This window comes from Osmia lignaria, chromosome 14 (assembly GCF_051020975.1).
Source record: "Osmia lignaria lignaria isolate PbOS001 chromosome 14, iyOsmLign1, whole genome shotgun sequence".
NCBI classification, from domain to species: domain Eukaryota; kingdom Metazoa; phylum Arthropoda; class Insecta; order Hymenoptera; family Megachilidae; genus Osmia; species Osmia lignaria.
The window spans coordinates 6,497,536-6,513,436 of record NC_135045.1 but is presented as its reverse complement, the minus strand read 5'-3'; the positions used below and the strand labels follow the sequence as shown (position 1 = coordinate 6,513,436).

The 15,901-nt window shown below is 39.6% G+C and overlaps 1 protein-coding gene and 1 long non-coding RNA gene across 12 annotated transcripts in view; both read left to right on the top strand.

The window, feature by feature from the left end:
* LOC117605741 (agrin) overlaps positions 1-15,901 on the top strand; it is a 347,580-nt gene that overhangs the window by 223,937 nt on the left and 107,742 nt on the right. The gene's annotated exons all lie outside the window — the stretch shown is intronic.
* Positions 12,424-15,900, top strand: LOC117605752 (uncharacterized). The gene is made up of 3 exons (XR_004581782.2): positions 12,424-13,887; positions 14,003-14,831; positions 14,921-15,900. It is a non-coding gene; the product is annotated as an uncharacterized LOC117605752 (long non-coding RNA).

Below are 15,901 nucleotides of genomic sequence, written 5' to 3'. Positions count from 1 at the left end.
CGGATGGTAGATTAAAGCTAGTGTCGATTTTTGTCGAGCGAGCTTCATCGCAATTATTCGTTCCGCTTCGACCCTGGTGCTTGCAATTTTAATGAATTTTTTTAATGAAACGATTTAATTGCGTAATGAAGTGACGAAATTTTCGTGAAAATTGATACCGATCATTGAAAATTCCTATCTACATGGATTATTGGTTAAACTTTCAATTTTTTGTACATCCATTTAAAAATTGATGGAGCTGAAGTTTGAAAGTTCATCGATTTCGTGTCACCCGAACGAAGGGAGCAAGTACAAAAGGCTGTGTTTGAGCCGGAAAATCAAGTTTTCCCTTCCGCCACGTCACGTAGCCGATGCCTTCCAACACGTATGATTCCCGGTTGAAGATGGTCTCGGTAGAAAACACACCATAGGGAAGAAGAGGTCCCGAGAGGGTTGAAGTGGAAGGGAGATAGAGAGGTAGAGTCTGGAAGAAAAAGGGTGCCAAGTCCTCTGGGACAGGGAGCCCCTTATATCTTGTCCTGACAGAACCTCCCGGCTGCCATATTGCCGGGCTTCTTTATCCTCCTGCGCCACCATCTTCTTCTTCTTCTTCTTCTTTTCTTCTTGTGATAGTCTCGTCCATTTCTCTCCTTTTCAAGCGTCGTTCTCGCGATAGAAGCAAGACGAACGATCAGAAAAGAGGATAGAGGGTTAGTTTGGTTTTTGTACGGACAGGCTGCTTGGTATTCGGAGCGGATAGTCTGAAATTTAATTTCTAGACTTCGGTTCCAGCGAAGCCAGGCCTATGTCTACAGAGGAAAATGGCGGACGGATTGGGTAGTCTTTGAAGCCGTCAGCCCCATTGTCCGATCACCTACTAAAAAGAATGCAAATCAACGCTTCGCAAGCGGCAACGAGGGGCTGGGAAAATTTCCGCAATTATTAAGCGTGCTTTAATTAAATCGCATCGAGGATGGAATGTAATAATTCTGTGCCGGAGGTATCACTTGTTCGGCATACTTTCTTTCTCGTTCGATGCTGTTCATGAACTAATACAATACATTTTAAAACTAAAGGAATTACTGAGGATTTTTTTAGTTTCAAACTGGATAATTAGGGCAGGTGATGCGATTTAAAAACATTTTCGTTTAAAATAATATTTATTATTACTTAACTGTTTACAGTACATTACATTTTCACCGCAAATGTCATTAACTATTTCTGGAAATATTGATTCTCCGACCGTTTCACGGAGAAAGACGAATCCTCAGTTTGATATTTCCTTTTCGACCATTGTTCTCTGGAACTCGACGCGCGTTATATAACCAGAGAATAGTGGGGCAGAATCCGTCGCAAATTTTCACAAAATCTATTCCTTTATTTCCAAAGAGCCGGGGAACAATGAGTGAAAAGAATCACTCGGCCGGCGCTCGATCGTTAGCAAGGTAACTGCAACCGGAAATTAACGTTACAATGCATCAGACTTAAAAGGGAGCGTCGTTTTCATGGCGAAATAGAGGAAGGCCCTGTCTAAAATCACGAACACCAACGCCCGTTGCTGGAAACAAGTAGTCGGGGTGTAGTAGACGGGAGATACGAAGGGGTGGTTTGATTCTGAGCCCCTCGACGCTGACGTCGGGACAGACTGTAAGGGCACTCGTAGCTTGACGCTAATTAGATGGGCTCACGGTTGACTACGATGGGCGACGAGGCGCCAAGAGACGCCGATTCCACGTCATGGAAGTAATAAGTCGCATCCCTTCGATAAAAAAATAAACGAGAAAACTCACCGTTTCGCGTAAGTCTTATTTTATCATTTTCATTTCTATTCAAATTAACAAATATTCGTTAATTGGAAAATTTATCTTATACCGATCGCGAGGGAAAGAGGAAAGGGCAATTTTTGTGTGCAGCGAGAGCCCACGGTAGTGATAGTCTAGCAGTGAAAACAAATAAATCCAGGTAGCACGCACTTCGTCAAAGCTATCCGACCGTACTCGTTTCGATGCGATTGCACTCCGGGGGCATTGTGCATCCACGGCACTTCGTCATCGGTCTACCTGTCGTTGACGTTTAATGGCCGCCGCGACGGTTCTCCGTTCGAGATAGATAAAAGGGGGCACGAAGGGTGGGGCGTGGAGCGAGGAAACGCAACGAAGGGTAGAGGCAGAGTGACCTGTCGAATTCCATTTCGAGCGATCGCTCGGCCAACGAGCTGATCTGTCCGGGGGCTTTCGATTCACCTCGTCGAAATATCGTATACGCGAGCCGCGTGACCGGATGTCACGCACAGAAATCGCTTTTCCGCGATTCTGACTGTCACCGAGCGTCATCGTCCGCGTGACATCGAGAGGCTCGAATACGCCCGCGATATTGAACCGTGCTATCGACGTACGATAACGTAAAGCCTTCGATTGGTTGTTTTTAGCCAAGCCACTTGCTTCCGACCCACTACCAAACGGATCGTTCGTGAAACTCGAGCACGCACTCTGTTATCCTCAATTAATTGCTTCCCTAGATCTGTCCGAATAGAAGGTCCATTGTTTGAATTGTACGACCCGAATAGCTGCTTTCTTTTCCCCCTTTTTCCTCGATCAACGGTACAGTGTAGTTCTCGTTGATGGTTCTCGATTGTTTGCGAATATTTTGATGGTTAAGTGAAAGGAGAAATAAGCCAGGTTTTGTTGTTCAAAGCTATTCAACATTCTTTTTCAAACTCTTTTTATTCTGTCTTAACCTGTTGATTGAGTTATTTTTGAAATAACAGGAAAATCGTCCATTTTATAACACGATATTTGATTGAAAATCAATCAGGGAAATTTAATTGAAATTATTAATCAAAAACACTGTCCAAAATTTATCACATATCCACTGGAAAATTCAGTTCATCGTCACTCGACGATTTTCACCCATGGAGCGTTGAAGAAAAAAAGTAAGTGACACTTTAATCGATATCGTTGTTGTTGACAGCTAAGGATGTCGAAATTATTGACAGAGTGGTGTGACATCGGTGACAAGCCCCTGTTTAGGCGATATTCCACAATTAATGTGGATCCAGAATGGGAAAGTCCTTGATGTCGTTCGAAGATCGTTCTCCGGATGGACAATTCATTCGCACGTGGCCACTCGTGGCCGGTTAGAGAGTTTTCACGCGTGGATTCTTGTTAATGCATGACATCGCTCGCAATGTCGTCGACACGTCAAGTAGTATGCATATCAACGTTTTATCTCTCTTTTTTTTTTACATCGTCAACGCGCTTCTCCAACGAGCACGACGAAGGATTTCAACGAGTAGACAGATCTGTCGTCGACACGTTCGCGTGCGATTGATTCGATTTTAAAAAGCTTCGGAAAACTCGGTCAACGCGTGCTCCTACGATATTCCGTTCGTGAAATCGAACGGCCCTGTATATTCGTTCAAATTTCACCAAGTGTATCGTTTATTATCGTCAGTAAATGATAACACTCTTAAGTAATCATTCTTAAAATTATTATGAATATCAATATTTATTTTATTTATTTATTTATTCATGATTTTCGATGGTCTAAAATGAGATCGAAATATTAAATCTAATGTACTATATTGATCCCTTTCCACAGATCAATATACATTTATAATAAAATTATTATCAACTTTGGTATTTAAACTGATAAGAGAAAAACAAAATACGATAAGGATGCATAATTAAAATTTCATAATGAGTTGGAAAAGTTATTGGAATAGTTAAAATATTCAAAGGAAAACAGTATGATAAGGAATAGGAGTGTAAGGTTACGCGTAAGGGAAAAGTTAAACGAATGTTCGGTTTTCTCGAGGATAAAATCGTCGATATTGGTTCAATAAATGCGGCACGAGTAAAAGTTTGCTTCGTCGGGACGTATCCGTGAATCACGTGGTCGTAAATCAATATTTTCAATTATCGACTATACCCAACGGTCAGAGTAAAGGAGTCTCTTCGTCAGGAGACCGTTGTTAGCTGGCTAAAGCACGGATAGCTATTGATTTTTCCGGCGAATCCTGAAAATCGTTCCTCCGAGTCCCTCCAAGGCTCTGCTCACGCTTCCACACCGGGATTTTCAAGAAGTAATTTCGTTAGACCGTCGTACTTTTCATCCCCTGTCGATACTTCGACCTCCTTGCTACCCCGATGTTTATCGGATTTTAGAAATTAGCCGAAGGACACGCGACGTGAAAGGAAATCCCTCCAGGATCTTGATACGCCCACTCCTGCCACGTTATTTCTTCGATCAGATCCCTTTTTCGATCACAGTTACACTATCGAGGATCCTCGAAATTTTACCTTGCCCTCCGAATTCAATATTACTAGAATTTACTCTTTTTTCTTTTAAGTATCCATTAAGAAACGGAAGGAGAGCAACTCGTCTTGACTCTTCCGAAGCAGTCCGTTCGTCGAATCTTCCATTTTTTATCATAAAAAAAACGACCACTAAAACCTTTACAGTCTCCGGTAATTACAAGTCAGAGATACCTGGTTGGTGTTTTTTAAAAAAAGTTAAGACGCAGCTTTGTATAAAGAAGGGTTTACCACTAGAACCGTGAAATTTTAGTAAAATATAAAATGCTGCAAGCGAAGTAACCGTTTTTTCAGGAAACTGTAAGTTATTTTTATGTTGTTTTCATATCGTAATGCGTTTATTTTTGGAAGAGTGCGTTCAGAAGCACGTAACGCTTTGCTACTGGCGTGAAAATAGACGATAAATCGTTTCAAAGTAAAGATAGACAGTTTAGATCAATTACAGAATCGTCGGTTGTAAAAGAGAGAACGAGAAAAGCGTAACTGTACGCGTGGTTCTCAAAAGGAAATCGCTTTCTCGGCCGGCTCAGTCGCGTCTGACAATGAAACGACTCGACTACTTAAAATACGCGGCGTAGTTTATTGCGGCTGTCCCGTAAAACGATTTGTTACTTCCTTTGTTCGTAATTACTTTCACGCTAGCTCGTCGGCAACCAGTGAAATAGTAGTAATATTTTGTGATGCGAGCGTGATTCGGTAGATACTCCTTTTCTTTTAACAATATTAAGTCGTCCCGAAAACTCGTGGCATTTTGAATGCCGCAATCGACGAATTAAAAAGTAGTACAAATTAAATGATCGTTTTTGGAATAACTATAATCGAAGAAAAAAAGTTATAATCACTTTGGAATACATTTTTTGCATGGAAACATTGCAATCTTCTTTGTGTAGTAAATGGGAAAATTGAGTGAAAAATTTCTTCATTGAAATAAATTGCAATGTTCGTAAAGTGGAAAGAAGTCATTCCTCAATTTATAGCTTTATATCTGAGCGAGCGAAGAACACGTTATTTCTGGAAAACAGAATAGAGGATGTAAAATTGTGCACAGTGAAAAATTCTTGTCACAGTTTCTAAAATTACTGTTTTATAAAAGAGTATAAATTTCATTGTACATCTTCAATTTTATCTAATGTAATAAAAACTTGATACACGTTTCAGAGTGACGTGTTGAAATCGGTTTAACTTAAAATCCATTAAAATAGAATTTAATTCGATGAAACGCTATCAATTCTGATATCATGTGCTATAAAAATGTTTCATTCACCACTTTGTATAAATAGTAAAATATTCACTCAATTAAAAATTTTATTTCTGTATTTAATTCGCAATTATTCGATTAAATTGAATTCACAGCACCGAAACTAACTGCTCCGTACAAAATCTTAACAGACCTTCTTATCAGATAAGAACGATGATCGAGGAAACCGCTCGAAAAGATAATCGTATATAACTTCATTATCGAATCGAATAACGAGTGGTCTTTTCCAATGAACACTTTGGATGGTAAAAGATTAATGGAAGGAATCGCAGCGTTAAGAAGCTTTTCGTACGAGCCGGGCTCGTTGTCAAGCTTTATCTCGTTGCAGAAATTTATGATAGTTCCGTGAACTTTTCTTCAGACTTCACAAGGCTCGCTACTTTTTCTTGGTCGATTAACCAGCCACCAGGTTGCATGGTCTTTCGTATCGATTCGTTCGACAGTGATGGATGTCGATCTTAATAGTTGAACCCCGAACAGGTAACGTCGAACCCAAGCAACTGTTAGAAAACTTGGCGTCGAGAAATGTTTGAAGTTTTACCGATGTTGTGGCAGGATAAACGTGGAAAATGAGCGTACCACGGTCGGCTGATGTTTCGATGATATTTTCAGACAAAGAACGGTCGCGCAGATACGCAACGATACTTTCATCCCCTTTTTTTTCTCTCTCTCTCTCCTCTCATTGTTAAGCGTTTGGGTGAAGCTGCAACAATGCCGCGGAATCTGGACCAGCGGTGACCCGATTTCTAATATCACCACTCCGTTGCTCCAGATGTTAAACCGGAAATAGAGAAATGTGCCGGGGCTCGCTGATTCCCGTCATGCATGAAAAAAAGATTCCAGATATTCCTGACAAAAAGCGTTTCCTCTGGTTCGTTGGATTGTATCGTGCCCCTGTCTCCATCCATTTAGACGAAACGATGGTAATTAATACGCTTCAAATTTTCCTAAAAACATGAAAAATATCGAGCGGTTCTAATTCGATGATCAGAGGTTGTATATCGTTTTCCAACGTGCGATCTTTCTTTCACCTTTATCGCCATTATTCTTGTGTCCTATGGCTTCTGAAGAAGCGGGCCGGGCGGAAAAACCCTTCGATATTAATAAAGCATCGAAGAAAGAAGTTGGTGAAAAATGTGGGAGGGTTCGATCTAGCCGGGGAAGTAGCAGGAAAACAGACGTAGTCGTTCGCGAGAGGAAGAGACGGGGAAAAAAGCAGAGGGTGGAGAGAGTGGAACACATAGAAAGGGATAGAAAGGAAGAGGTGTAAAATGGCCAGGCATCAGTCAAGCATTGAGGACACGAGATAGAAACGTATTGAGGGAGCAGGACAAAAAGGTATTGTCGAGTTGGTTGGGTGGGCTGGGTTCCGTCTGTTGTCACCTACGACCTTCTTCCACGCTGGTGCCGGGTCCTACACGCGAGTAGTCGACACGCGAGCGTAGAATGCATTTCATCCTGGCATGGAATTGCACGCGACGTTTGAAATCGCCGTCAATTATTCCGCACAATCGACCGATCCGTCAAGTAGGCCTCCAGGCGGTGTGTTTTGCGATCGTTTTACTATTCAAGAGTTATTTAGAGACTTATTCTCTACCTCGGCGATCAAATTATTAATTCTAGAAATGGAACTTTTTTATCTTAGTGAGCAAATTGTGCAATTAAATGAATTCTTTAATTAGGACAAAAGATGACGAGAAATAGTTAAATGAATAGTGGATATGTTTAAAATTTGGCACATTAGGGTAACGACCCACTTACGAATAATGAAGAATTGCCACGGCGCGAGAGTGCCTGACGACGGAATCAAGTGCCTGGCAAATTGCTTAGGTAAATTTCCAATTTTCCGCTGTTAGGAACGGTGACGTCCAATCTCCGACATCCCTGCCACATACTTCGCTGTAATCGAATCGAGATTTCATAAAGTCCATACCAGGCGAGAAGGTTAATTGCCAATTGATCTGAGTGACCCATGACGACCTAATTTTCCTTAGACTGTTTATCACTGTTATTACGTTCAAATATAATTTACTATTACTATTCATCAATATCTAACAGGTAATACTATGATTCTCCTTAAAATTAAAGGACTCTTTTAAGAAAAAATGTATTATTATGTATTGAAAATATGATATGTAATATAATTGTAAAACAATTTCCAAATAATTTTAATATGATGTACGACTGCTCGCAAGAGTGTCGTTAAAAATTTGTTGAAAATCTGTCAGTCCGAGTTAACAACAGGTGATTTCGCGTGGACGAGCATCGAACGAAGGCCGCATCATCGCACTTAATTGGAAATTTATGGTTGCACGAAGAATTTCACGCGCGATTCGTTTTCGACGAACCGTCCGTTCGCGTTTCGCGCGTTCCGGGACCTCGGGACGTCGATTCGCTCGTTATAGGGGGCAAGTAACGAGCGTTTCGAATTGGCGAAGCCATTTTTCTCGCGAACGCATCTAATTGATTGGACGCTTGTATACCATTGTTCGTTTCTTGATTTATGATATTCTCTTGCTCTGTTCAGGGAGCAAGGGACAGCGAATCGTTTGAAACGGTACCTGTGCAGATAGCACAGGTGTCCCTTTATAAAAGTCCCTTATGACGTTCGACCGTGTGGCTTTACTTGTTCCCCTTAATTGATCGACCACGGCTATAAATTTCTTTAAAACGTTATGAATCTTTCGATAAATCTATTCTTCAATAAAAAATTTCAATTCTTGACAGGTTTGATTATTTCATAGAAATGATTTAAATGTTCTATATTGATTTTTATAATTTAATCAATCAATCTTTAAACTGTCACAGCGTGACACCTGTCATCAGAGTATTGAATTGGTGATATAAAAATATATTTAGGTAAACTCGTATAACAGAGAAGTGCAGTAGGTAATATATTGACGTTGATTTGATTAAATTTTCATTAAATTAGTTAATTATGAATCTGCGATCAAAACTATGAACATTTCTGACGGGTTAATATAAAGAATCCAAATATTATATTATACTCATTGTAACGAGTGAACGCAATTTAAGTTGTTGAATTTTGACGAAGGTCAATTGCATGCACGGAAAGAGAAATCTTTCCACGAAACCGGCAGAGTTGGCGTTGCACTCGAGGCAGGGATAATCCCTTAGCCCAAACATTCGGATTAATAGCGAGCAGCGGTAGCCGTGTCGAAGCACGACGATACATTCATTCGTGCTTGAGCCTTCCTCGAGACAGGATCTATATTAAAGAGAGTCCATATACAAACGGTGTAATTTTATATCCCATCAACGCTATCCCAGACGGTAACACTCATTAAATGTTGAAACGATAGAAAGCAGGTATTTCAAAGGTGTTTTCTCCAAAAATAATTGATTTTTAGTGTTATATCCTAATTAGATCGATAGCTTGTGTTTTCGCGTTTCCCGTTGAATATTCATGCAGCCGTCGAATAATTTGCTCTTAAAAACAATACACCTGCCCGTTTGGATTTCGACAACTTGACGTACGTTTCGAATCGAACGGGCAAGGTAAATTTATGCAGAAACATCACTCCCTCGGCTGAAACGTTATTGATCGTACTATGTGTCCGGGTTCGGTGTATTGCCTTTATAGCAGCCAAGTTTTGATTGGATCTAGAATTTACGGGATTTGTTTGACTCGTAAAATTAACGCGGCAACTTAATTATTTCGCGTCTGTTGAACTCGTTGGCAGTGACAGTTACTTATTATCGACGTCGAACAACACCGACGACGTACCCGCCACTCGATCAATCGACGATTTTTCAATTGTTATTTCATTTAATTATTTACGATGATGTTTACCGCTGTTTTTGACATTTGATATTTTCATTACGTTTCAGGCAAACTTTTATATTGTCAATTCAGACTTCCACGGCGCGAATAATGAAATAAAAATAAATATACACAGTATTGTAATGCAAAATAATTTATTATACGAACTTAAAGAATTATAATTTTGCATTTATTTCACGTCACGCTTGTATTGGTGTGTTTCTTTTTATGAATAATATTACACACCAAGGACAAATTTCGAGTGTTTCCGTTAAAAAGTTGACGAAGTTAACTTTAGAACATCAAGCACGCTTTGGAGTGTTCCGTTTTGAGTACCTCTGTGGCATACTTCCACAAGAGTAAGTAATTCGAGAGATGAAACTATAATTTGAATGCGAATCGTGGAATAACAACAAGTTTCGTGCATTTACATAATAGTCCAGTGACGGTAACTTTACAATATCAATTTTGGTTTCGTCCGACTTGCTCGATCGTTAAATATGTTCCGGTCAGATGTTTTATTATTAATGTTCAAAGAATAAAACTTGAATGTGTTCTGTTCATTAAAAATTAATTAGAAGCTTTTGATCAAATTTTTTCATTAAGAAAATGTATAAAATATTTCACTAATATATGTAATAATAATTACTCGTTATTCCCTTCGATTTTCATCGCAGAAATGTCAGCAGAATGTGAAAGAACAGGAATTTTCAAAAAATCCTGATTGAAGTTGTAATTAACCGGGCTGTCTGTCGAACGGCCGATATTAATTACCGTTTGATCAGTCCTTTTTTGTCAACGATGAAGCTTTATCTCGTCGATCTCTGAACAACGCACGAAATAGTTTTTTCCTTTTTTCCGATACTACCAGCTTCTTTGATATTTGCAATAGTTACACAACGCTTCGATGTTTCGTTTATTATAAACGTAAAGTTGTCTTAGCTTTTCTTCCGATTGAAATTAGTTCATTTCTCATATCTATCAATCTGATTTCTGTATCAAGGAACTAATTAAACCGACGAACTTAACGGGGATACAAATTTTTCTATTCAAAATTCCTGTCCTTTTTCCTTCTTTGCAAGGATATCATCGACATTATCGAAAAAATCCTGCTCTTCTAATGAAGACTACTTCACGTCATTCTTTTCAACGTGCTATAAATAGCAGGATTGCAAAGTTAAACGATCCTACCGGCTGGGATATTGCGAAAGCAGTTCTCGTCAATATCTGAGCTCGTTTATGCTCTCGTCGTTCATTCATATCGAGGGATTTTAAGTCCCCTCGAACAGAGAACACGACCATGGAAGAGTGGATCGTCATAAAAGAAATCTTAGCGGAAAGAAATGCCTGTAGAAATTCTTCAGACTAAAATCTATACACGCCTCGTTAAAATTGATTTTAATTGGATTTAGTAGATTAGTTTTTTTTTCAAGTAGAAATATTCTTGCAGGATAACCAACTCTTCTAATTTCTGAACACGGCAGTTCCCAAAGTTCTTAAATTCTTTGATTATCAAGCTTTCTAATTAAAAAAAAAAATTATGATATTGAGGAAGCTTATCGAATCCTAACAGTCGTACCTTTTAAAATGAATTTCCCTTATGAAATGTCTTAATAACTCTAATTAGCGACACATTAAATAACCAAAGAAAGGAAACTGATTGCTTTAATAGAGCCTGAATACCGACAGAATTCTCCTTGCTGGTTGACTAAAGGGATTGACCACTCGAACTCCTTGGTCATTAAAGTCTCAGAGAAATTCCCAGAAGACGATGGAAGTTGAGAACAGGTGCAAGTACCGAGTCCGGAGTGTAATCGTTTTACAGTTGGAAACTAGCTAAGTCAAGTGCTGACCAGGAACAAACGGAGTTAGTATTTTCATTCACTTTTCAAACGACAACACCACGTTCATCGCTTCAATTTGAATGATTATCGAATAGAAATAGGTTGAAGAAGCAATGAGCTGTTTAATTGAGTCGACAACGAGCCCCGTTCTCACGGTTCGTCACCTCCATAATTCATCAGCACGATTTATTAAACATAAATTAACCCCGGCTGTTTAATATCCGTTCTAGCCAATTTAGCTGTCCAAGCTATCAATAGGTTCCTGCCCTCAAGTTTGATATTCTAATAGCTTACCGTTTACACACTGTACACTCTGTTCATGATATATGATCGTTGGAGGGTACACCTATTATCATGCTAATAAATGCTCGTACTGATGAAATTCTTTGTGATGCACCACTCGTTGCCGTGTATATCATCGGAAATTCTCCTAGCAATGGAATATCGAGGCTATAATAGGACTTTCCATGCGATCCACGAAGAAACAAAGCAGCACCCATAAAGCTGCGTACTCGTCAAAGAGTAACGTTGCCTTCCCTGTCGCGCATCCATGAATATTAAGCGATCAGCTCGTGGATTCTTGTTACGACTCTTGTGTCGGCCGAGTTAACGCGGAAAATTGATTTCACTTGATAAGCATATTATCTGTATTCATTTTTATCTTGTCATATTGACATTTGTCTTGATCTTAGAACGCTTCAAATCCTTTCAAATTCGGCCAAAGAAGATGTCAGTTCAAACAGAGTTACACTCCTTTGCCTGTTCTTACTTTCAACGCTGTTCTCGTTTCAAAAATCTGCTACCTTGGTCCCTCGAACACGTCTCATTATTCGAATCGCACTTTCTTTGATCTCGAGGAAAGAGAGGAGCGTAAAGAGAAAGCGGAGAAGAAGGGCGACAGGCCTAGTACTGTCAGCGATCGTGTCAAATAGTGCGCAAGGTAGAAAGATAGAAGGATTTCCTCTCTTCCTGCCTCGCTGCTTTTACACACAGGGGCTATCGCACGACACAGATCTCTATTCAAAGAAATATCAAAGTGCTGAGTTAGATCATTCAGACGCTGATTACCGGAGGGGGCTGCTATCCTGCATTAAGCATGTTCCATGGCGTTAACGAAATTCGTCCGCTTTGAATATCCTCGCCACTTCATTTACCCCCTGTGCTCCGTATCGCGAAATCTCTCGCAGATTAACCATCTGAGGGCATAAATAACTAAAAAATCCTCGACAGCGATATTCGGAATTTTATTTCCTCCTCGCCCTTAATCTTATTAAGCTTCATCTGCTTTTAGTTGAATTTTATTCCAGACTTCTGCTCTGTAACTTCGCGAAGACGAGATAAGAAGTGAAATTTCTTCGCGTCAAACTCTCGACGAACTTGTGTGTTCTCTGACAAATCTGAATTTCTTCTAACCTTATTGGTGGTTTGAAATTTCACTGATTCTCGTAATTTCTTGAAAAGTTTAATCTCCTTGTAGAAAACGTTAGTTCTACAATGGAGGATTATTGAATTTTTCAAAGATCTTTTAAGTGTAGCGAATGAAATTCTTAATTTTCGTAATTAGAGAAACTTATGGGATAATTCTAATTATAGAAAAATTTGTCGATTAATTTAAAACTTCGAATATTTAAAAATGTGGTTTATGGAATTGTCTTATTCTGCTTTTTTCATTTTAAGAAGTGTCAAATGGTAAAAATTCGCGTTTGTGTTTCACAGGTGCGTGAACATGCCCCCCTTTCACCCACCTGTACATCGAAACTGTGCTCACAATCTTTAGTCTCCAACAATCAGAGATCTTGTGATAATTGACGCTTCCAGCCACGCTTTGAATTCGAACTAAAGCCCCTTTGTGCACTCTGTTTTCAATATTCGTCCCGCTTCGAAGAATTCCAGCTTTTATCGCGACTCATGCAACAGACACGTACAGACTGTCGATTCCTCCGAATATCGTTCGTTCAGTCATACAGAAATAATCGACCAATAAAAGACGCACTTTCTCTACCTCGCTGGCTATCCTCTATTCCGTTGTCGAATCTCTTCAGCAGCTTTCAGCGCGATTTTTCCACTCGAAAATAATTGGTCTTCTTCGATAGAAACGCGTCGTTTCCCTTTTGTAACAGTTTCAGAGAAACGCGACCGAAAATCTCGTTTCTTCTTGGCTCGACGATAAAAGAAAATGAAAAATAACCATCAAGATATATATTGCAATAGCATTCGAAATTTAGGAAAGGTAGGTACTTAAAAACTAAATTATATATCATTTAATTCAGTTTTGTTTTTAATTTATTTTGAACTGAAATGGAGGATTTGTCGCGAAACTCGATTTACAATCCTTCCAATCGATACATTTCATTTCAATTAAAAAAATTAAACACGACAAAAATAAGAAATTAATATTGACATTATTTATCACAGAAGAGTGTAGCAGAAACATCATCGATCGTGTTCGTGACTCGACTTTAAGGATTTAGTTTCCATCGTTTCCGATCAGAGTGTCAGCTCACAGATTGCGGGAAACGTCGTTTCCATCTTCCCATTCCTTCCATCTGCCATGCCAGGGGAAAGTATGAGGAACGATGGAGTTGTTCCGAGTAAATACAACGGAAAGACAATTCACCGTTTACTGATACATCCGTCAGGGTTTATGTAACACCCTCGAGGGGTTGTCGTGGTCGAGAAACGAGGAAAATGGAACATTGGAGCTACGTAAGTACATCTAATGCGTGCAACGTATTCAAATATGGTTCCAGAAGCAATAAACAAGGAAACGAGTGTATAAATGTCTGACTCTGCTATCTTCTCGTATATATATCGTTTTCAGAATACCGTCGACCATCAAAGTGTTACAAATATCTCTCTCCGAGTCTGAAGAATTATGAAGATGCGATAAAATGTACACGAAACGCGTTCAACCTAGAAGTCATTCAAACAAATTCAGTGAAAGTGGAGAGGCAATTAGTTGAATCAACACGCGGCAAATAAAAATGTCTGATCAAACATCAAATAGCGAATCAACTCAGAGCTTTCTTGATGGAACTTGATGGCCAAAGAAACGAAAGTACGTCAGCGAGGTGAATACACAAGATACAGTGGAATACTAGAGAGGTTTCCTCCATTCCCCTGGATTTACAGGCAAATATTTAACGATGATGGTTAATAAAATGTTCATCGAGCCTCGTTGAGGTAACCTCTGTCAATACCACAACGAGCCCCGAGTCCATATTACAGAAGGAATTGCATAATTCAAAATTCTACGCGGAGAAAAGAGAAAGAAATATGGTCGCATACGACGGTCTGCGGTTTGCGAAATTCTATAGAGGGAACGTATTTACCTTGTATCCCAAAGTTGGTGCTCCTATCGTAAACAGAAGAGTAACATGTCAGCCGCGGTATACACAAAAATAACATCGTATATAAAGGGATGAGGGGGTTGGTTTTATGTACAGTCGCAGCCGGAAGCGGGAGAATTTATGTGGAATCGTGCACAGAATATATTTACTAAATGCGAGCATACCGACCCTGGACTATGATGTTCGAAGGAAAACATACCTGCGGAACTAGAGGAACAACGGAGAAAAGACTCCATGAATGTTATTTTTATTTTAGATTCACTGCGATGAAGTGCATAATCTTCTCGCTGCTTATTAAGGGTAATTTTATAAAATATTTTTTTAACACAGCGAACTCTATTATATTCTATACTAAATATAATACATTTCTTTGTGTGTTGAAAACATAGTTCAAAGGCGATTCGTTTAACCAGCAGAGAAATAATTCCCACCGACAAAGAAAAAAGAGAAAGGAGGTAAAAGGTGTCCCAGACGAGAGCAAAACAGAAAATGTGTAAGGATCTCGTTGAAGGCGTCGTTTGTTACCGGAATGGTGGTAGACAGGATCGAAAAATCAGTGGTTTCTACGAACAGAGACAAAAGAAATAGAACAGATTGAAGACTGGACAGGCGTGGGTGGACGTAGCTGAAAAAAGCTCATTTTCGTGGCGTTTATCGAGTAAAAGCACCTCTTCCCACCATATTGCAACGGAGACCATATGTTCCGGTAGCTCTGCTTTCTTCTTTACTCCAGCAAATACGATCGTTTTTATTCTTTTCTTGGTCGTTTCCTTCGTCCTCGAGGTTCCACGTTACCGCCAGCATCTGGTTGGCTGGCTTTCTACGTTTTATAAAGTACGTGACTTCCCTGCAACGATGCGTAACCCCGAAAGCCTTTGTTTCTTCTTTTCCAACACTCTCTCACCCCCTTATCCATCGGTTTAAATCATTGTTTTCCATCGCCTTGGTATTCTCGAAGGTCCATCGGGTCTGTGTAGCATTCCAATTGCAACTCGTTCAGTCTAATACTACATATCGCCTGTGAAACTACCCCGATGCGCTGAAAAATACTCTGCCACGGTTTTCCTTCGCCGAGAACGGAGGTGCCGATAATTTCAACATACAGGAATAAAGGTTTATGTACTCGTGGAACTACAGGATCTTGGATCTACCAAACTCTGCACTACGGTGGTCCGAAGTTTCTTTAATATGCCCAGTGACTGCAGATACAAAAAGGATGGACATGCCTTTGTTCTCGAGAGGTCATGATTTTTAGGGTCCCAAACACACACAGAATGGCTTATCAGTTCATCTTTAACCAAACCTCGCACTTATAATTGAGAAGACACAATTTTGACTCCCTTTGATTTTATTTTTTTTTATTAAAATAA